The 22,846-nt window shown below is 41.5% G+C and overlaps 1 pseudogene; it reads left to right on the plus strand.

Annotated features, from left to right (window-relative positions):
• Positions 1-1,483: 1,483 nt before the first annotated feature.
• Positions 1,484-22,023, plus strand: LOC125922431 (28S ribosomal protein S26, mitochondrial-like; annotated as a pseudogene).
• The last annotated feature ends 823 nt before the right edge of the window (positions 22,024-22,846 follow it).

The raw sequence follows: 22,846 nt of genomic DNA on the forward strand, positions 1-22,846 counted from the left end.
AGGATCTGAGCTGTCAGCACAGAGTCTGACGCAGGGCTTGAACTCACGAGCTGTAAGATCATGACCTGAGCTGGATGCTCAACTGACTGAGCCAACCAGGCACCCGGAAAAAATATTTTTAATACAAATGTACATGTAATAAAATGTGAACGTCCTTCTCTCCCCTCACCTTATTTCTACTTTCACTTCTCAGGCCTTGCCTTGCTTAACAGTTTTTATATGGATCTTTCCAGATTCTTTTCTGAGTAGATAAAATACAGTTTTTTCTATGAATACAAATCTATGTTTATTTTACATATTATTATACCACTTTTTTTTTTTATATGCCAAGTTCACACAGCTGGAAAGGCCTGGGATTGAGACGTGACTCTTGGTCTGACTCTAGAACTCACTTTGTTTCCAATGCACTGTTGCCAAGAACATGACACCAGTTTGGGAAGACTGGGTCTAGGGGCCCCTGGGTGGCTCAGTTGTTAAGCATCTAACTTCAGCTCAGGTCATGATCTCACAGTTCATGAGTTCAAGCTCCACATCAGGTGAGCAGGAACCCCACCTCAGGTGAGCTCATGCTCCACTTCAGGCAAAAACACAAGCCCCTAGTGAACCCTGCTTCTCTCTCTCTCTCTGCCCCTCATGGGATTCTCTTTCTCTTACTCTGTTCCTTGCTCACTTGCACCGCCCCTCCCCCAAAAAAAGACTGGTCTAGCAGTAGTGTATAGTATGACATCAGTTGAATTCTTGATTCAATCCAGACTTTTTTTTTTTAGAGATAGAGTGTATGTGTGCGTGCACACACAGGCACACATGCACACGAGCATGGGAGGGCAGAGAGAGAGTGAGAGAGAGAATCCCAAGCAGGTTCTGCACTGTCAGTATGGAGCTCCACTCAGGGCTCAACCCCCTGAACCATGAGATCATGACCTGAGCTGAAATCCAGAGTTGGATGTTCAACCAACTGAGCCACCCAGGCGCCCCTCAATCCAGACATTCTTGATTTGACACTTATAATTTATCCAGCAAGCAGAAAATAAATTATGGTACATCAACTAGATCATATATCAATTATGAAAACTACAAAACCCATGTTCCAACATGGAAAAGTGACTGTGGTGAAATCTTAAAAGAAAAATGGTACCTTCTCATGTTATTTCCCAAAACAAAAGAATTTTGCACCAAACCTAAGTTGATATGTTCACCTCCTATAACAAAACCGCCACCTAGATTTAATGGAAATGTCCCCCCTTTACAAAAAATATAAAGTCCTATCTCCGAGGGTAGAAATAACTCTAAAGTTATTAAACAACTATAAATTATGATTTTCCTACAATGACGCGAAAAGGGCATGGCTTGAATTGTGTCCTCCAAAAAGAGGTGTTGACACTCAACCCCCCTGGGACCTACAAATGTGACCCAATTCAGAAATAGGGTCTTTGCAGATGTAATCAAGTGAAGATGAGGTTATTAGGATGAGCCCTAACCCACTATGACTGACCTCGTCAAAGAAAAGGAAAATCTGGATACAGACATACAGAGACAAGATCAAGTGAAGATACAGGCACTGAGGGAGGACTGTGATGAGACAGAGTTTTGCTGCCACAGCCCAAGCAACATCCGAGGTCAGCAGGAGCTGGAAAAGGCGAGGAAGGCGTTAGACGGAACATGGCCTATACCTTGATTCTGGACTTCTGGCCTCCAAAACTGTAAGAATAAGTTGTTGTTTTAAGCCATTGAGTTTGTGGTACTTTGTTATGGCAGTTTTAGGAAACTAATACAGAAATCATTCAAGATTTTTTTTAAGTTTATTTATTTTGAGTGAGACAGAGAGAGAGAGAGAGAGCGCTGGGGAAGAGAAGAGAGAATCCCATGCAGGGTCCTCACCGTCAGCATAGAGCCTGAACTCATGGACCGTGAGATCATGACCTGAGCTAAAATCAAGAGTTAGACATTTAACTGACTGAGCCACCCAGGCATCCCAAGAAATCATTAAAGAATTTTAAGAGGGGGTGGGAAGACTAACATTGATTGAGAGCCTATTATGTGGCTCCAGGCTCTGTGCTAGAGGTTTTACCTGTTTATTTAATTCTAACAACTCTGAGAAGAAGGCATATTACAGATAAGGAAATTGCAGCTCAGAAGCTAAGTAATAAGCTGAAGTTCCCTCAGAGGGAAAGGGCTGAGGCTAAGGCTCTGCTTCGAAAGCCCACAGTGTCTCCAGCGCAGGCTTGCCAAGGACACGGCGTTGTTCTAAGAAGACTGATTCGGCAGAATTTGCTCTCGCTCATGTTAAAACATCAGTTACGATGCAACCTTTACCCGGGTGAACCAGATCTTCACGTCTCCCTGGAAGATATGTGAATAAACAATCCCATCTGTTTACTTATAGACCTTTTTACTGAATGGGAGAAGGAAAACATGGTATGCATACTAGGGTGGATGATTCTTTCTTCAGGAAATACCAGTCACAGGCACTATCCTAGTATCTAACTCACTTTTTGGTTTTAAAAGGTTTCCTTCAGGGGCACCTGGGTGGCTCAGTCGGTTAAGCATCGGACTTCAGCTCAGGACATTTGTGAGTTTGAGCCCCGCTTCAGGTTGTCTGCTATCAGCACAGAGCCCTCTTCAGATCCTCTGTCCACCTCTCTCTCTGCCCCTCCCCCACTCTCTCCCTCCCTCTCTCTCTCTCAAATAAAAATAATAAATAATAAAATAATAATAAGGGGCACCTGGTTGGCTCCGTCGGTTAAGCGTCCGACTTTGGCTCAGGTCATGATCTTATAGTTCGTAGGTTTGAGCCCTGCATGGAGCTCTGTGCTGAAAGCTCAGAGCCTGGAGCCTGCTTCGGCTTCTGTGTCTCCCTCTCTCTCTCTGCCCCTCCCCCGCTCACATTCTGTCTCTGTCTCTCAAAAAGAAATGTTAAAACATTTTTTTAATGATAAAATAAAAAAAATAACAAGAATAAAAGATTTCCTTCAACCTTCATATTCTCCTAAGGCTTTGATGACTGCTAACTGGTAAATGACAAAGCTGGTTTCCAGGGTTTCCAGTACACTATCAGTTTATAAGGGCCATACGGAGTGTCGTCAAGAATTTAAATTCCAACTCTGGAGCCAGAATGGCTGGGTTCCAATGTGCACAGAGACACATGCGGAGTAGGTGGACAGTGGGCTAGATTCAGGCTCCACTCAACCCTTCCACTGGCATCCTTGTGCAGGGCGTAACCTGTCCAACCTTTCATGGCAACCCTGGAGGTAGGTTTCCACCTCCCCCTGACTGTGGCTGGTATCGTTCTCCATGTCACACTATCTACCCAAAACATCATGTAGTGAAAAGGAAACTGGGGGTCCCTGGCCGGCTTAGTCGGTAGAGCATGCAACTCTTGATCTCAGGGTTGTGAGTTTGATCCCCACATTAGATGTGGAGCCTACTTGAAAAACAAAACGAAAACAAAAACAAAAAACAAAAAACGAAGAAGCAGCAAAATGATCTGTGAGCGCAAAACCATTCAGTATATTTGATACTCATGGTATTGCTGATGAAATCATGCATCCCTCCATCCAAAAGGAGAAAAGTAGAAACTGTCGGTATTACTCAAGTATGGGAATCATAGTTTTCCTCCAGTGGGACCCAGCAGTGTGGTCCTGGGATTTAGTCAGTGTAGCCCTACACACTCATCCAATTCCACTCCCCAAGCAGGATCAGAACATGACACCCTAGCTCTGGTTCAGGATATGTGTCTCTGGGAGGACTAATTAGCAGCTCATAGAGAAGAAGCCATTCTCTGGTGCCCCATTAATTACAGTGCTCCTGGCAACTCAGACGAGCCCACATGAATGCCTTCTGCACCGAAAGGTCACATGCTGGTGTTGCTAGTCAGATCTGTGCGAAATCTTATTGCTGTTCATGGTTATTTCCCTGATAATCGCTCCCCAGAGATCGGTCTGGCTACAACCTAGAATATTTGAGCACAGTAATTTGCAAGATTTATGGAAAACAATTTTTCAGAAATGTGCTCTCAATTTTCATTGGGCAAAATCCTCTTTCTCTGGTAAGCGCTGGAGCATATGGAGCAGGTAAATGGTTTAATGGACAGCATAAAAGTAACATTTTTCTTCTGAAGTTGATGATTTGCACTTAGGGCTTCCAATCCCATTTTTTACTACAGCAAGTGTTCAGAACAAATTAAAGGGCGAGGGAAAAACTCCAATCTTTCCAACCTTGCTATCTCCAAGCTCGGTAATGACTGCATCATTTCACAGACTCATATCACCCCCTCTGGTGCTCCCATCCTTGGGGAGGAAACTTTTATTGAATTTCTCTCCCCCAGGTTTTAGTCTTCCACCTGTATCTTGTGTTATATATATTGAACTCATTCCTTTCTAACACAATTTAATGCAATAAGCTGAAAATGGCCAAGAGCAGTCTTTCTAGTCTCTGGGAGGAAAAATTCATAGTAGAAACAATCACCTAATGAAAAGTTAGGGGAAAAAACACGGTGCAGGCAAACATTACCCATGTGGGTATGTAAAGCACCTGAGTACTCTTCAGAATCATAACAATTGCAACCATTATTAATTTTTTCCTTTTATGAGATGAACGAACAATAATAGGGGTCTTAGAATCGGCCATCTAACCATTTGAAGTAAAATAACAGCAATACAATTTATTCATTGTTCAATCACATCTATTCATGAAGCATCTACTATGTTTGACACATCAATTTTTTAGACCCCCAGTGTAACCACCTATATTATTGTCACACGTGCATCAGGTGGCCTTCCTCCAGTTGCTTTGAACACCTTCTGTATATCTCCAGCAAAGCATTTATCACTTTATATGGTAATTACCTGATAATACGTTTGTCCTCCAAGTTGACGGTGGACTGGGTATTTGGTGGAGGTAGTGACACATCCTACCCTCCTTTGAATACTCAGCACCTGGACCAGATGTGAAGTGATGAATGACAACATGTGTTCAATCAAAGAATGAGCTCTCACGTGATTGTAAAACAAGCTCTATTCTCCTAAGGTCAATTCGGAGAGTCAACAGGGAAGACTGGATACTTCTAAGGAATTCTGAAGTTAAAGGAATTTAACTTTCTTTCTCTACAAGTTACATATCAGAGGCCTCTTTAAAACCTGCTATTAGATTTTTTTTTTTTAAGCACCAGAACGACTTGTAGACGCCATCTGGCAGACTCCACTCCTTTCTCTGCCCTTCTCTATATGTAGAAGAATGGAGGTTATGAAATCTGCTTAAACTCATATAACTTGATGGCAAATGAGGCATAGAGTCTGGGTTATTGGATGCCCCTAGTCCATGTACATTGAAAGGCAAAGCTGACCAACTCAAGACAGACCCTTCAAGCACAAGCTTCTGTTTTTATAAATGCAACTCTGTGCCTTAAAATGTAGATCAGAGAAGAAACATCCCATGAATCCTGTCCTGCTGCCCTTCTCATAGTTTGTAATTTATTTGACCTCTTTACATCTGCTTCAGGATCTTTGCACCATTCCTCATGCATACATCACACCCCTGGGAAATCTCCTTTTTATTCTCTCACCCCTCCCCCAGGCCACTCAGATTCTCCTTTATACACCAGCAGGGCACCTTGTAACTTCCCATTCATAGGACTTATCTCAGTTTGAAACTACATATTTGTCCAATTGTTTAATTAGCATCTGTGAGATGTCTCCTCCAGATTAGATTGAGAGGTCATAAATTATATCTCTGGAGATAAGAGGCATTCTAATAGCATATCCTAACCCAACGTTTCTTCAACATACCAACCTGGGAATAGAAATGGGATCAGTATAATATCAAAACTATTTCTTTGAATCTACCCCACTTGCTGGAGTGGGTCCTTCAAATTCAGTTCAACACACCTCCCTCCCCTCTCCTTCCAGGGCTCCGGGGATTCCAGGGTGTGTTTCCCATGTACTCACCCTTGAGGCTCCTCGTCTCTCCTTAGATATCTCAAGTTCTTCCTGTTGGGTGCTGGCTCCCTGCAGCAATGTGCTGCTGAGGCCTCCACACTCCTCAGACCCACTTTGGTGTTGATATGCATAATACATGGGTCCCAAACACAGAAATTTTAGTCAAACCATTCTTTCCATTTCTACTCCCAGCCTTTGCTCCCTATGGCTCAAGATGAGAGTGCTTGGGGTTGGCAAAAAGACAAACATCTCTCCCCTCTGATCTGGAAGCAAAGGATTAGATCATACTGGTATGCCTTGACTCTAACCTTAGGACAAATTCTTTGCCAGAATCCTCCTTGGTGGCTCATATAAATAGTCCCCTGTATGGCCTTCCAGGTGGGCCCTCCATTTACCCCGGGCTGTGTGCATTTCAGAGGAACAGAGCTAAGTCCCAAGTTGGACCCCTGCTCAATTCAGAGGAAACAGTAGAATGTCAGTGCAAGCTAAGACCTTGTCCTGGCCCTGAGGGGAGGAGAACCTTCTCCTGCACCCATTCATTCAGCAGCTGTACTTAGGAGCAAGGTCTTCTGGGAATAACCCGTGCACAGGCACTGAAAATTCCAGCCAAGGACACTTGATGAGTTGCAAATCTTAGCAGAGTCGTTAGGAATATGGCCATGGGATTCCTGGAACAGAGGCAGACATGGAGTGGAAGCCATTAGCTGAAGACTCAGACATGACTGGTTTGAATCTTGGCTCCAACTCTCTTCAGATATGTGAGCTTGGGCAAGTTCCTCCACCTTCATGAACCACAGTTCCCTCATTCATATACCAGCCCAATCTCCATCTCTTAGGAATGTTATGAAAATTAAACAAAACCAGGTTGGGAATCATCCTGCATAGGGCTCAGGATATAACAGATGCTCAGAAAATATTCATTCCCTTTCCTGTAACTTTTTTATCTACCTTGATTTTTACAATCGTTCCTTCCCCATTGGCTTTGGTTTAAAATTTTTCCATAAAAATGTTAGAAATACATATTTTATTGAGTACCAGCTGAAAATTCTTCTGTGCCCCTAGAGTTTATTATTGCACCATTAAATACAAAAAAAGTACACTCTTTATTAATTAGTAAGTTCCTAGGCTCACTCCTTCTGATGAGGAGGGGGCTGAGGGGAGACACCATTTTCCCCAACTCTGAAAGTGGTTCCCAGTTCAACAAGCTTATCTTTGGTGAAAGAATGGGAAACTAATATTTATTTATTACTTATTATGTGCCAATGTGACAGTAAAGCCTGGCAGCTAATTGCTTACACTTTGGAACCACAATGATAGTGTTTAAATCCAGACTCTACAGCTTAACCAGCTGTGTGATCTTGGGCAGGTAACAAAGTCTTCGTGCCTGAGTTTTTAATCCACAAAATGGTGGTGATTGTACCTACACACCCCCAGAATGTCCGTGATAATTAAATGCAATAATTAGAACAATGTGTGGCACATAATAAATGCTCAATATATAGTAGCTATAATTACATTTCTGTGGTTTTTTTCTAATTTCTTTAAACGTTTACTAATTTTTGAGAGAGAGAAAGACAGAATGGGAGTCTAGGAGGGGCAGAGAGAGATGGAGATACAAAATCTGAAGCAGGCTCCAGGCTGCGAGCACAGAGCTCAAACACTCGAGATCATGAGATCATGACATGAGCCAAAGTCAGATGCTTAACAGACTGAGCCGCCCAGGTGTCCCACTTTTCCGTGTATTATATACAGCTTGATACTCACAGCAGCCCTTCAAGGGCTATGTTTCTCTCTCTAATCTCCCCTGAATGAGCAACGGTGACTAGAGTCCCACAGTCCCCAGAGTCCACAGCTAGTGCACATCTCTGTAGCACTCCAACCCGATGTTTTATGAGCCCAAAGCCCTGACGTTCGTCTACAGCCGGACCTTTCAGGTGGTTGCAGCTGCTTCCCTTGAAGCATTAAAACAACAACCAAAACATCACTTATGAGATGGATATCGCATACGTTCTAAAGCATGGTTGACATAAAACATGTTCCCCTCTTTGGAGGGAGTTTGGGAGCTACTTTTGTTCCAGATTAAACCATGACCACATTCATAGTGACTGAACCCTGAAGCCACCTGGCAGCCAGAAGACAGCATTTCTTTTTTTTTTTTTTTTAATGTTTGTCTTTTTGAGAGAGAGAGTGTGAGCGGGTGAGGGGTAGAGAGAGGGAGACACAGAATCCAAAGCGGGCTCCGTGGTCAGAGCAGAGCCCCACACGGGGCTCGAACTCACCAACCATGGGATCATGACCCGAGCCGAAGTTGGATGTTTAACCGACTGAGCCACCCAGGTGCCTCAGAAGATAGCATTTCAAACTGAAAGCTACATAACTGTCTCAACAAGCAAAAAGGGAAAACGAACTCCTATTTATTGAGTGCAAGTACGTCGTGCTAAGCATTTTATGTGCGTTATTTAATTCTCTCGGCAAGGTAGGTACTGTTTCCCCCATTTTCTAGATGAAGAAACTCAAGCTCAGACAGGTTATGTGACTTCTCCAAAGGTCAGACGACCAGTAAATGTCAGAGGCGGCTTAACGACACAGGTCTACCTGGCTCCAGTGCCTTAGAAATAAACCATCACCATGAGTACTTGGCCCCTCTTTATGACACCCTGGCAAACCCGTTACTTAAATACTATACTGGCTAAAGCTTACCCGATGTTTGCTGTGGGCCGGACTCTATCCTAAGAACTTCCTTGCAATATTTCATCTAATTGTCACCACGGTCCTAGGAGGTTGGTACTGTTATTATCCCAGTTTACAGAAGAGGAAACAGGCCTTACGGAGTTAACAGCTTGTTTCAAGTCACATATCCTGGAGGTGGAGCCAGGCGATTTCAGAGTTTGTGATCTTAAGCACTAGGCCAGGCTTTCCTCTACATAAAGAGGTTATGAGCATGGAAAATAAACCCAGTATTCTTCCTGTAGCAACATGCTGACCTAAAAAGGGCACTGGACTAGAAACAGTTGCTCTGAGCTCTAATTGACTCTCACTGTGCAATGTTGAGCACTCAGTTTCCTTCTCTGTAAACCAGAGAGCTTGCACCTGGGTTTGCTCTGGTGCTAGAATCGATGACTTAAAGCACATCAGTATAAATGCCATAAGCAAATCAAGAGAGAAAATTTCATTTGGCCATAGATACTCTTCCTCATCAAAGAAACCGCTTATGACTCTACCCGCTGGAGCCGGGTAGACCTGTGTCATTAAGCTGCCTCTGACGTTTACTGGTCGTCTGACCTTTGGAGAAGTCACATAACCTGTCTGAGCTTGAATTTCTTCATCTAGAAAAACGGGAGAAATCGTGACTACCCTGCCAAGAGAATTAAATAACAAACGTAAAATGCTTAGCACAACATGTTGGCAATCAATAAACATGAATTCCTTTTTGGTTATTAAAACAAACAAACAGGGCGCCCAGGGGGCTCAGTTGGTGAAGCGTCCAACTTCAGGTCATGATTTCACGGTTCTTGGGTTCGAGCCCCACATTGGACTCTCTGATGTCAGCACAGAGCCCACTTCAGATCCTCTCTCCCCATCGCTCTCTGTCCCTCCCCCCCTTCAAAAATAAATAAACATTAAAATACATATATGCATATATGTACGTATATATTCTTTAATTTTAAAAATTCAAATACTGGGGGCGCCTGGGTGGCTCAGGTGGTTAACCGCCCAACTTCAGCTCAGGTCATAATCTCACAGCTTTTGGGTTCGAGCCCCACGTCAGGCTCTGTGCTGACAGCTCAGAGCCTGGAACCTGCTTCAGATTCTGTGTCTCCTTCTCTCTCTGCCCCTCCCCCACTTGCACCCTATCTCTCTCTGTCTCTCAAAAATAAAGGTAAAAAAAAATTATTAAAAATTCAAATACTGATAGAAAAAGAAAAAAGGCAACGAATACAAAGAAGCAATCCAAAAGTGAGCTGGAAAGATAGATTTTTTACAGATATCCATCTAAATTCAAATGCATCCTCCAGTGGGGCACGAGCAAGGGAGAGGACGAAGAAGAAGCCACAGTAAGTTTGCAAAATGCTGCAAATCCACTTAGAGTTGTTTACTGACTTCTTCTCCACTGGCTTCCTCTCAAGCTGTAGGGAACATAACAGAGAGCTCTAAACTCTAATTTTTTTCCACATGGATTCTCCCTTGAGAATTCATGTTGTAATTCGTTAACGTCCCTGTTGTCAATTTTAACCACAGAAATCACAGAAATCTGCTACGGAAATGTTTGTGCTTCCTCCCATACAGGCTGACATATTTGGAAGAGTCATCAGAAACACTTTCTGATGAACTGACACAGTTCCCGGGGCACAGGAAGAAAATAAGAACAAGGCCTCCCTCATAGGTCAAAGCAAATGCCACGAAAGGGGAACCAGAGAACAGAACAAGCAGATTTTTGTTTTTTTTTTTAATTAAACTTTTCTTTTTGAGGTAATTATAAATGTACATGCAGTTGTAGGAAATAATACACAGAGACCTTGTGTGGCCTTTACCCAGCTCCCCCAGTGGTAGCATCTTGCAAAACTAAATTACAATATCGCAACCAGGATACCGACAACGATGCCGTCGAGATACAGAACAGCTGCACCACCACAAGGGTCCCTCATGGTAGCCTTTTATAGTCGCATCCACTCCCCTCCCTCCTTAACCCCTAGCAACCATTAATCTGGTATTTCTATAAGGACAACAGTACAGAATGCTACGTAAATGGAATCACACAGTATATAATCTTTAGGGATTTAGTTCTCCAGAGATTTCATCCAGGTTGTTGTGTGAATCAATAGTTTTCTGTTTGTGTTGCTAAGCAGTATTCCATGGTGTGAATGTATCACTGTGTGTTTAACCATTTACCTTTTGGAGAACATCTGGCTTGTTTCCAGATTTGGACTATTACTAATAAAGCTGCTGTAATCATTCATGTATAGATTTTTGTACACAAGTCTTCATTTCTCTGGAATAAATGCCCAGGAGTACTGTTGCCGGTTTGTATGGCAGCTGTATGTTTAGTTTTACAAGAAACTGCCATATGATTTTCCAGAATGAGTGGCTGTGATATTTTATATTCTCACCAGTAATGTATGGGAGATCCAGCTTCTTCCCATCCTTGCCAACATTGGGTGTTGCCACTAGTTTTTATTTTAGCCATTCTTTTTTTTCTTTTTAATACTTGCTAATTTTTGAAAGAGAGACAGAGTGCAAGCAGGGGAGGGGCAGAGAGAGGGAGACATAGAATCCGAAGCAGGCTCCAGGCTCTGAGCTGTCAGCACAGAGCCTGACATGGGCAGAAACCCACGAACTGCGAGATCATGACCTGAGCCGATGTTGGACGCTTAACCCACTGAGACACCCAGGTGCCCCATTTTAGCCATGCTAATAGGCATGTAATGATATTTCATTGTGATTTTAATTTGCATTTCCCTAATAGCCAATGCCATTGACAATATTTTCATGTGCTTATTTGCCATCTATATATCTTCTTTGGTGAAATGTTTCTTCATATATATTTTAAAAAATTTTTTAATGTTTTTCTACTCTTGAAAGAGAGAGATAGAACATGAGTGGGGGAGGGGCAGAGAGACAGGGAGACACAGAATCTGAAGCAGGCTCCAGGCTCTGAGGTGTCAGCACAGAACCCGATGCAGGGCTCGAACCCACAATCCGTGAGATCATGACCTGAGTGAAGTTGGTTGCCCAACCGACTGAGCCACCCAGGCGCCCCTGTTTCTTCATATATTCTGCCCATATTCTAACTGGATTGTTTGCTTTTTTACAATTGAATTTTGAGAGTTCTTTATGTATTCTAGGTACTAGTCCTTTGCAGGATATATGGTTTGGAAGTATTTTCTCCCATTCTGGGCTCGTCTTTTCATCCTCTTAACAGAATCTTTCATAGAACAAAAGTCTTAATTTTGATGAAGTCCAATTTATCAACCTTACTTCTCCAGGATGGCATTTTTATTGTCAAGTCTAAGAACCCTTTGCCTAGCCATAGATCTTGAAGATTTTCTCCTATTTTTCTAAAATGTTATAATTGTATAGTTTACACTTAAGTCTGTGATCTATTTTGAGTTGATTTTTATGTAAGGTGTAAGGCAGGTCAAGGTTCGTTTTTCTGTCCATGGATATCCAATTCCTCTACTATCATTTGTTGAAAAAGCTACCTTTCCTCTATTGACTTGCTTTTGCATCTTTGTCAAAAATCAGTTGACATTTTCCTGTGGGTTTTATTCCGGGCTCTTCATTTTGTTCCTTTAATCAATTGTCTGCTTTCTACCAGTGCTGTACGGTCTTGATTAATATCGCTACATAAGAAGTCTTGAAATTGGATAGACTGATTTGTCCCACTGTATTCTTTTCCAAAATTGCTTTAGTTATTTCAATTTCTTTGCCTTTTCTCATAAATTATAACCTTATCTGTATTGAAAAAAGTAAGTCTCAATGAGATTTTGATAGGAATTGCATTAGATTTTTCTATCAGTTTGGGGAGAATTGTCATCTTTGCTATGCTGAGTTTTCCAATCCATGAACATATGCCTCTCCATTTATTTGGTTTGTTTTGACTTCTTTCTTCAGCTTTGTGTCGTTTTCAGCATACATATCCTGTACATGTTTTATGAGATTTACACTTAAGTATTACTTTTTTTCCTAAGCAGCTGTAAATGGCATAGTATTTTTAATTTCAGTGTCTACATGTTCATTGCTCACATACAGAAATACAATTGATTTTTGAGTGTTTACACTGTATCATGTAAATATTTAAACTCATTTATTAGTTCCAGGAGGTTTTTTGTAGATTTCTTAGGACCGAGAAAATCATATTATTTGCAAATAGGGACAATTTTATTTCTTCCTTTGCATCTGTATGCATTTTACTTCTTTCTCCTCTCTTATTGTCCTGGCTGAAATTTCTAGTACTATAATTGAATAAAAGTGGTGAAAGTAGGTATATTTGCCTTGTTCCCAAAACTGGGGAGTGTTATGGGCCAAAATTGTGGTCCCCCCCCCCGCCACAATTCCTATACTAAATTCCTAATCTTCAGAACCTCAGAATGTGACTTTATGTGGACACAGGGTCTTTAAATTTGTAAAAAAATTAAATGAGATACTTAGGGTGGGCCCTAATCCAATATGACTAATATCCTTATTAGGAGAGATTAAGGACAACAGGTGCCTGGGTGGCTCAGTTGGTTAAGCGGTTAGGACTTCAGCTCAGGTCATGATCTCACAGTTCATGACTTCAAGCCCCATGTTGGGCTCTGTGATTACAGCTCAGAGCCTAGAGCTTGCTTCAGATTCTGTGTCTCCCTCTCTCTCTGCCCCACCCTTGCTAGTGCTCTGTCTCTCTCTCTCAAAAATAAACATTAGGAAAAAAAATTTTTTAAGAAGAGATCAGGACACAGACTCATAGAGGCAAGACTATGTTAAGACACCATAGAAGATGGACATCTGCAAGCCGAGGAGAGAGGCCTCATAAGAAATCGCCCCTGTTAACACTTTGCTATAGCTTCTAGAATTGTGAGAAAATAAGTTTCTGTTATTTAAGCCACTGAGTCTGGTACTTTGTTATGGCAGTTCTAGCAAACTAATACAGGGGTAAAGCATGCATGCACTTTTTCACCATTATGTATAATGTTAGCTGTAAGTTTTTCGTAGATGTTCTTTATCCACTTGAGGAAGTTCTCACCTATTCCTATTTTTTCTGAGAATTTTTATCATAAATGGGTGTTAAATTTTGTGAAATGCTCTTTCTGCATCAATTAATGTAATTATGTGATTTTCTTTAGCTTGTTAGCATGGTAGATTATATTTGATTCATTTTCATCGCTAGATGATTCTCATTGCATCTCTAGAATAAATAAGTCTTTGTACAATATTGTATATACTGCTGAAATCTATTTGCTAATATTTTGTTAAAGAGTTTTACATCTAGGGGCGCCTGGGTGGCTCAGTCGGTTAAGCAGCCGACTTTGGCTCAGGTCATGATCTCACAGTCCGTGAGTTCGAGCCCCATGTCAGGCTCTGTGCTGACAGCTTGGAGCCTGGAGCCTGTTTCGGATTCTGTGTCTCCTTCTCTCTTACCCTCCCCCGTTCATGCTCTGTCTCTCTCTGTCTCAAAAATAAATAAACGTTAAAAAAAAATTTAAAAAAAAAAAAAAAGAGTTTTACATCTATAGAGGAATGAAACCTGACCACGTTTTTATACCATACACAAAAATAAATTAAAAATGGATGAAAGACCTAAATGTAAGATAGGAAACCATCAAAATCATAGAGGAGAACACAGGCCGCAATCTCTTTGACCTCTGCCATAGCAACTTCTCACTAGACATATCTTTGGAGACAAGGGAAACAAAAGCAAAAATGAACTATTGGGACTTCATCAAGATAAAAATACTCTGCACAGTGAAGGAAACAATCAATAAGACTAAAAGGCAGCCTATAGAACGAGAGAAGATATTTGCAAATGACATATTGGATAAAGAGTTAGTACCCAAAATTTATAAAGAACTTATCAAGCTCAATACCCAAAAAAAACAAATAATCCAGTTAAGAAACGGGCAGAAGACATGAATAGACGTTTTTCCAAAGAGGACATTCAGATGGATAACAGACACCTGAAGAGATGCTCAACATCACTCATCATTGAGGAAATACAAATAAAAACCATGATGAGATAACACCTCACACTTGTCAGAATAGCTAATATTAGTAGCACAGGAAACAACATGTGTTGGTGAGGATGTGGAGAAAGGGGAACCCTCTTACAATATTGGTGGGAATGCAAACTGCTGCAGGCACTCTGGAAAACAGTATGGGGTTCCTCAAAAAGTTAAAAATAGAACTACCGTATGACCTAGCAGCTGCAGTGCTAGGTATTTACCCAAAGGATAAAAAATACAGATTTGAAGGAGCACATGCACCCCGATGGTTACAGCAGCATTATCAACAATAGCCAAACTATGGAAAGAGCCCATTCATCGACTGATGAATGTATAAAGAAGATGTGGTATGTATGTACATATGCATATATGTGTGTGTGTGTGTGTGTGTGTGTGTGTATATATATATATGCAATGGAATATTAGCCATCAAAAAGAATGAAATCTTGCCATTTGCAACAACATGGATGGAGCTACAATGTATTATGCTAAGCAAAATCAGTCAGAGAAAGACAAATACCATATTATTTCACTCATAGTGGAATTTAAGAAACAAAACAGATGAACATAGGGGAAGGGAAAAAAAGAGAAAGAGAAGCAAACCATGAGACTCTTACTGATAGAGAACAACCTGAGGGTTGATGGAAGGAAGTGGGTGGGGGGGGTGGGCTAAATGGGCAGTGGGTATTAAAGAGGGCACTTGTTATGATGAACACTGGATGTTATACGCAAGTGATGAATCACTAAATTCTACTCCTGAAACCAATATTATACTATATGTTAACCAACTTGAATTTAAATAAAATTTTGGGAAAAAAAAAAGAGCTTTGCATTTATATTCATTAGGGATATGGGTCTATACTTTTCTTTTTTGTACTGTCTTTATCTGGTTCTGGTATAAGATAATACTAGCTTCACAAAATGAATCATGAAGTGTTTCCTCTTCTTCTAAAGAAAATGCATAAAATTAAAAAAAAAAAAAAAAAAAAAAGAGGGGCACCTGGGTAGCTAAGTCAGTTAAACATCCAACTCTTGATTTCAGCTCAGGTCTTGATCTCACCATCACCATTTGTGAGATTGAGCCCCAAGTAGGGCTCTGTGCTGACAGCTCAGAGCCTGCTTGTGGTTCCCTCTCTCCCTCTCGCTACCCTTCATCCACTTGAGCAAGCACTCTTGCGTGTTCTCTCTCTAGCTCTTTCTCTCTTGCTCTCTCTCAAAATTAAATACTTAAAAAAAAAAAGAAATTGCATAAAATTTTTATTCATTTTTTTTTTTTTTTTTTTTTTTTTTAGAGAGAGAGAGAGAGAGCTTGTGAGTGGAGAGAGGGGCAGACAGAGAGAATCTCAAGCAGGCTCCACCCTCAACTGACTGACATCCAGGTGCCCAGTGTTCATTCGTTTTAAATGTTTGGTAGAATTCTCCAGTGAAATTATCCAGGTTTGTAGATTTCTTTCTTGTAAATACTTACATTATGAATTTAACTTCCTTAATAGTTATAGAGGTATTCAAATTACCTATTTCAGATTGGATGAACTGTGATTGTTTGTGTTTTTTAAGGAATGGTCGTTCCATCTACGTTATCAAATTTGTGTTTGCAGAGTTGTACTTATTCCTCTCCTTTTATTCTATTTATTTTTAAACTTGATGATGTATTTAATTTTATTCCAAAGTGGAAGAGTTTTTTTTCTTATAGTAAAAACTAAAAACATACTTGTAGTAAAAAAAAAAAAAAATCATATAATAGAGAATAGAAATAGGAAGCAAATCTAACCAATCAAGACTGTTAACACTGTAGTGAAGAACTGCTCAGATATCTATCCATTGTCTACCTACACACAAACACACACATGTATATTTAAATACACATTTTTATAAAAATTGAATCATACTATGCATGCCCGTCTGTAACCATCTCTTTCATTCAGCCATATGTGATATAAATCTTTCTACATCAATGTAGATCTGTATGTTCATTTATAATGACAAGACCTTTCGTGGTGTAAATATATCATAATTTACGTAGCTCAATCTGATACTTTAGACAAAAAACTAAAGTGTTTCCAGTGTTTTAATTCTATAAACAACACTGTGGTGAACATCCTTGTGCATATGTATCTTACCACATCTGTGTGATTAACTCCTTAGAATTATGTCCTAAGAGAAAGATGGCTGGTGTGTTCATTTAAAATTCTGATACATAGGGTCAAACCACATCCCACAAAAATGCATTTTTCCACCATCACGTTGGATACACAGGATATTATCATTCTTTTTTTCCCCTCTTTGCCAATCTGATATGTGAAAAAGGATCAGGATTTTCTTTTTTTTTTTTTTTGGTAGCAGTTATTGCCTTGCTTCTTTAATTACTGATGAGGTTGATGTGCTCATGGTTGTCTTGTCATTTGTATTTCTTTAGGAGCCACCTAGACAACGTAGGTTTTAAATAAATGGTTTTATCTGACACTCTGGAGGGTTAATTTTAAGAATATGGAAAATAAGATCCCAGGGCACCTGGGCGGGTCAGTAGGTTAAGCATGTGACTTTGGCTCAGGTCACGATCTCATGGTTCCTGAGTTCGATCCCCAAATCAGGCTCTCTGCTATCAGCACAGAGCCCACTTCGGATCCTCTATTCCCCTTTCTGTCTGCCCCTCCCACACACACTCTCTCTGTCTAAAAAATAAATAAGCACTAAAAAAATAAGTTGAGTGGTGATAAAAAATATATTTATAAAAAAATTTTTTAAAAAGATCCAGCTTTAATACCTGTCCCAAATGCCATGGCAGTGTGATAATTTTACTGAACATTGTTCTTATTTCCTTCATTAAAAAAATAATAATAAAAACCCAGTTGGGGATAGATGGTGGTAAGGTTGCATAACAATACAAATATATTTAATGCCACTGAAATGTATACTTAAAAGCGGCTAAGGTAAACTTTATATTCTGTATATTTTATCAGAATTAAAATATAATCTAGTTGGGGATGATAGATACAGACACAGACACAAAGACAGTGATGCTTATATACACATACACATATATAAGAATTTATATATACACTTATATAAATTTTTACTTTATTACTTTATAATGAAAGGATTGGTTCTCAATGTACTCTCCTCAAAAGGAAAAAAAAAATGAGTAAAGAAAACATGTCTAATATCTTACTTTTCTTTTCAATACTCTAAGAAACATGGGCTTCTTAAAAGATTAAATCTATCTTTATTTTGAGGTTTATAAAATAGAAAGTCTTGTCATGAATAAATTGGACAGGAAGCGAGGGCACATTAGAGAAACATAAATAAATTATATTCTCATCCTAAAGACTGCTGATACTGCTGTAAATTTACTTCAGAGAAGACAGTTATTCTATATCAAACTTTTGGGATGACAAGGCTTTTTAAGTTCCGTTTATGCTTCTTTTCTGGTTCAGAAGACTTAGAGGTCTTCTTCCTGCTACTTGCTGATTTTTTTTTTTTTTTTGGTAATTTCATCTGGTATTTTGCTCATATTTCACTATTCTCTGTCATTTTCATGGACTGATACCATGAACTGATATTTCCTCAGTTCTTGTGACACAGGTCCTGTGGCCGGATCATTAAGTCATCACCCATTAACCGGCACTTCCCATTAGCCCAGTAAACCACGGTCAAAGTCTAGAAAAGTCTGGAGAAGGAGGTAAGACCTCTCCCAGCCCTTAGGGCCCTGAAGCCCGAGTCTTCCTATCACCTCTCTGCTCTCCTCACACATACACGGGGCTTTTCCATAACGCTGGGATCCAGAAAGAAAAGACTCCTGCGGTTATGAAGAGGGGAATTGAAAGTGGAGAGTTTCTAGAAATCCCTATCAAAATAACACTAGCATTCCTCACAGAGCTAGAAAAAACAATCCTAAAATTTGTATGGAACCAGAAAAGACCCCAAATAGCCAAAGCAATCCTGAAAAAGAAAACCGAAGCTGGAGGCATCACAATTCCAGATTTCAAGCTGTATTACACAGCTGTAATCATCAAGACGGTATGGTACTGGCACAAAACAGACAGATCAATGGAACAGAATAGAGAACCCAGAAATGGACCCACATACGTATGGCCAACTAATCTTTGACAAAGCAGGAAAGACTATCCAATGGAATAAACACAGTCTCTTCTGCAAGCGGTGCTGGGAAAACTGGACAGCGGCATGCAGAAAAATGAACCTGAACCACTTTCTTACCCCATACACAAAAATAAACTTAAATGGATGAAAGACCTAAATGTTAAGACAGGAAGCACCAAAATCCTTGAGGAGAAAGCAGGCAAAAACCTCTTTGAGCTTGGCCGCAGCAACTTCTTACTCAACACGTTTCCAGAGGCAAGGGAAACAAAAGCAAAAATGAACCACTGGGACCTCATCAAAATAAAAAGCTTCTACACAGCAAGGGAAACAATCAGCAAAAGTAGAAGGCAACCAATGGAATGGGCGAAGATATTTGCAAATGACATATCAGACAAAGGCTTAGTATCCAAAATCTATAAAGAACTTATCAAACTCAACACCCAAAAAACAAATAACCCAGTGAAGATATGAGCAAAAGACATAAATAGATACTTCTTCAAAGAAGACATCCAGATGGCCAACTGACACATGAAAAAATGCTCAACATCACTCATCATCAGGGAAATACAAACCAAAACCACAATGAGATACCACCTTACACCTGTCAGAATGGCTAACATGAACAACTCAGGCAAAAACAGATGTTGGCAAGGATGCAGAGAAAGAGGATCTCTTTTGCACTGCTGGTGGGAACGCAAACTGGTGCAGCCACTCTGGAAAACAGTATGGAGGTTCCTCAAAAAACTGAAAATACAACTACCCTACAACCCAGCAATTGCACTACTAGGTATTTATCCAAGGAATACGGGTGTGCTGTTTCGAAGGGGCACATGCACCCCCATGTTTATAGCAGCACTATCAACAATAGCCAAAGTATGGAAAGAGCCCAAATGTCCATCGACGATGAATGGATAAAGAAGATGTGGTATATATATACAGCGGAGTATTACTCAGCAATCAAAAAAAAAATGAAATCTTGCTGTTTGCAACTATGTGAATGGAACTGGAGGGTATTATGCTAAGCAAAATTAGAGAAAGACAATTATCATATGACTTCATTCATATGAAGAATTTAAGATACAAAACAGATGAATATAAGGGAAGGGAAGCAAACATAATATAAAAACAGTGGGGGGACAAAACAGAAGAGACTCTTAAATATGGAGAACAAACAGAGAGTTGCTGGAGGGGTTGTGGGAGGGGGGATGGGCTAAATGGGTGAGGGGCATAAAGGAATCTACTCCTGAAATCATTGTTGCACTATATGCTAACTAATTTGGATGTAAATTTACAAAGAAAGAAAAGAAAGAAAGAAAGAAAGAAAGAAAAGAAAAGAGAAGAAAAGAGAAGAGAAGAGAAGAGAAGAGAAGAGAAGAGAAGAGAAAAAGAAAGAAAGTGGAGTTTCCTGCTCCTGCTGTTTGCATAAAAGGTGCTGCCTTCAACTAGGAAGTCACTAGGGAAACAACAGAATCTGATTCCATTGATACTATATCCCCTTACAACACCTTCTCCACCCAGCCAGATGTTTTGTGTTTTATATGCTATGTTTTTAAATGTGTTTTATATTTAAGAACATCAATCAGATTGTTTCTTTGTTGCTTAGCCTCCGATGGCTTTCTATTGCTCTTAGAATAATATCAAAATTCTTTATTCGACAGTTGTGATGTGGCTTTCATCACACTGGCTCCTTCTGTCCCTCAAAGTCATTGATTTTCCCACCCCAAGGCCATTCATTACCCTGGCAGTACCCTGCCCCAGCTCTTTCCGCATGGGGGCTCATTGTCATCCTTCAGTCTCAAATCAAATGTTACTTTCTATCACATGGTCTTACCTTCTTCATAGCATTGACCACACTGTGTAATTGTCCCATTGATTTTGCTGACCTATTAATCTGTGTCTTTTCCCTGAACTAGAATGTAAATTTCATAAGGCTCTGTTGTCTGTCTTGTTCACTCACTGTTGTGCACCAAGCACCTAGCACTGCCTGCAGTAAGGGATGCTCAGTAAAAGTGTGTGTTGGGTAGACAAATGAATGAGTGCTTAAAAATCCCTATACCCTCTGCCCCAAATCATAGTGGCCATGAAACTGAGCATACCACGTTGTAGGAAAAGAAGTAACATGCAAACCAAGAATTTACAGTCTGAAGTTTCTTCTCAGAGAAAAAGGCAAATACTCAATGTGCTAAGAATTACAGTTAAGAAAGTGTCTCGGTCCCATCCCCAAAATAGATAAAATTGGGATAAATTTACCGTTTGAAAAGAGAACGCCCAATGGCTAGTACCCACATCTTCCAGGTGTTGAAAAGATCAGGTGCTTGGGGCGCCTGGGTGGCTTCGTCGGTTAAGCGTCTGACTTCAGCTCAGGTCATGATCTCGCAGCTCGTGGGTTCAAGCCCCCCATCGGGCTCTGTGCCGACAGCTCAGAGCCTGGAGCCTGCTTCGGATTCTGTGCGGCTCTCTCGCTCTGCCCCTCCCCTGCTCATGCTCTGTCTCTCCCCTTCTCTCAAGAATAAATAAATATTTAAAAAAAAAAAAAAAAAAAGCTTAAGAAAAGATCAGGTGATTGCTAAATCTCCACTTAGGGTGTATATTCGGGAAGACATGACTGGAGCACAGACATGTTACAATACGTAAGCTTCTTGGAGGCCTGGGTGCGGGGCCCCTGTACGGGCCTCCGAGCCCCGCTGCTGCTGCCCATGCGCGGCCACAAGACCCGCCAGGACCCGCCGGCCAAGTGCAAGGGGGTGCGTGGCGACCCGCCCGTGGTGGATCCGGTTGAGTCCCGCCAGACGGTGCGCGCCCTCAGGTGTGTGTGACAGGGAAGAGGCTGCCGTCAGCCCGGTGGGTGGTGTGTCGAAGCGGGCGCGCCCAGAGGGCGCCGACTTTGCGCGCGTCTCCGCCCGGGCTGGAGTTCGCTTCGCTTCCGAGATGCAGAAGAAGGTGCACGAGGCCCGGGCGCGGTCCCGGCAGAGCGCAAGATGCTGCGGGATACCGCTGAGCACCGTGACCTGAGGGCCTGGAACCAAGCGAGAACCAGCTGCTGCTCGGGCTGCGCCATTGGCGAGGCTGAGGCAGGAGGGGCCTGAGCAGAAGCAGCGGCAGGTGCAGAAGAAGGCTGCCGGTGCAGCTCAAGGAGCAGGAAGTGCTGCAGCTGCAGGAGGAGGCAAAAACATTTCATCACCCAAGACAACCTGGAGGTGGGGGTGGAAGAAGCGCTGGACTCCCAGAAGAGCTACAACCAGGCCATCACCAGAGAGGGGCTGGTGGGCAGGTCCCGGCACAAGGGCTCTTAAGTGCCCAGTGAGGACAGTACCCACCCAGGGCCCATGTGTGTATGCGGGTGGGAGGGTTGGGCCTGATCTGGAATAAACCAGTTTCTTATGAAGAAGGAGGCTCAACCTGTCCCGTTGGGGCCCTTACATGGTGGCCTCTGCAGCCATCACTTGGTCAGAAATTCCCATACGCAGTATCCTGTGCTGCACGCACGTACAACTCAGCAAAGCACCAGACCTTAGAGGTTTCCATCTCACGGAGGAGCAGAACGGACCATAGTCCCCCAGGCAGCCAGGTCATCTACTCAGTGGTCATGGAGGGCAGTGGTTGGCAAATTACAATCCTTGGGCCAAATCTGCCCTGCTGCCTATTTTTGTAAATAAAATGTGTTGGAACACATGCACACTCACAAAGAAACTTAAACTTCTTTTTAAGAAGTACCTAGAGGGCTGTGGTTCAAATGGGGTCTTAAAAAATGAGTACCAGAAGAAAGAATCTGCCTGTGTTTCTCAAACACTGTGTATTCTTGGGAAAAGCATACCTGGTTAATAACCAGTCCTTCTTTATAATTATTCTGCAAAAGTGAAAAGTAATCCTTTCATAGCTAGCAAGCCCAGGAGCCATTGAGAAAGGGACCCAATTGCTCAATGCTGCTGAGGCACCTCCTGTTCCTTCTGTTCTGCTGGCCCAGGCACTTGAGCAGATGCCCAGGTGCCTTGGGCAGGCTCCTTCCAAGGAAACTGAGTAAGAGTTACCTGGGAGAGGGACACCTGGGTGGCTCAGCCACTTAAACATCCGACTCGGTTTCGCTCGGGTCATGACCTCATAGGTTTGTGGGATGGA

This window comes from Panthera uncia, chromosome B1 (genome assembly GCF_023721935.1).
Source record: "Panthera uncia isolate 11264 chromosome B1, Puncia_PCG_1.0, whole genome shotgun sequence".
Classification (NCBI taxonomy): Eukaryota; Metazoa; Chordata; class Mammalia; order Carnivora; family Felidae; genus Panthera; species Panthera uncia.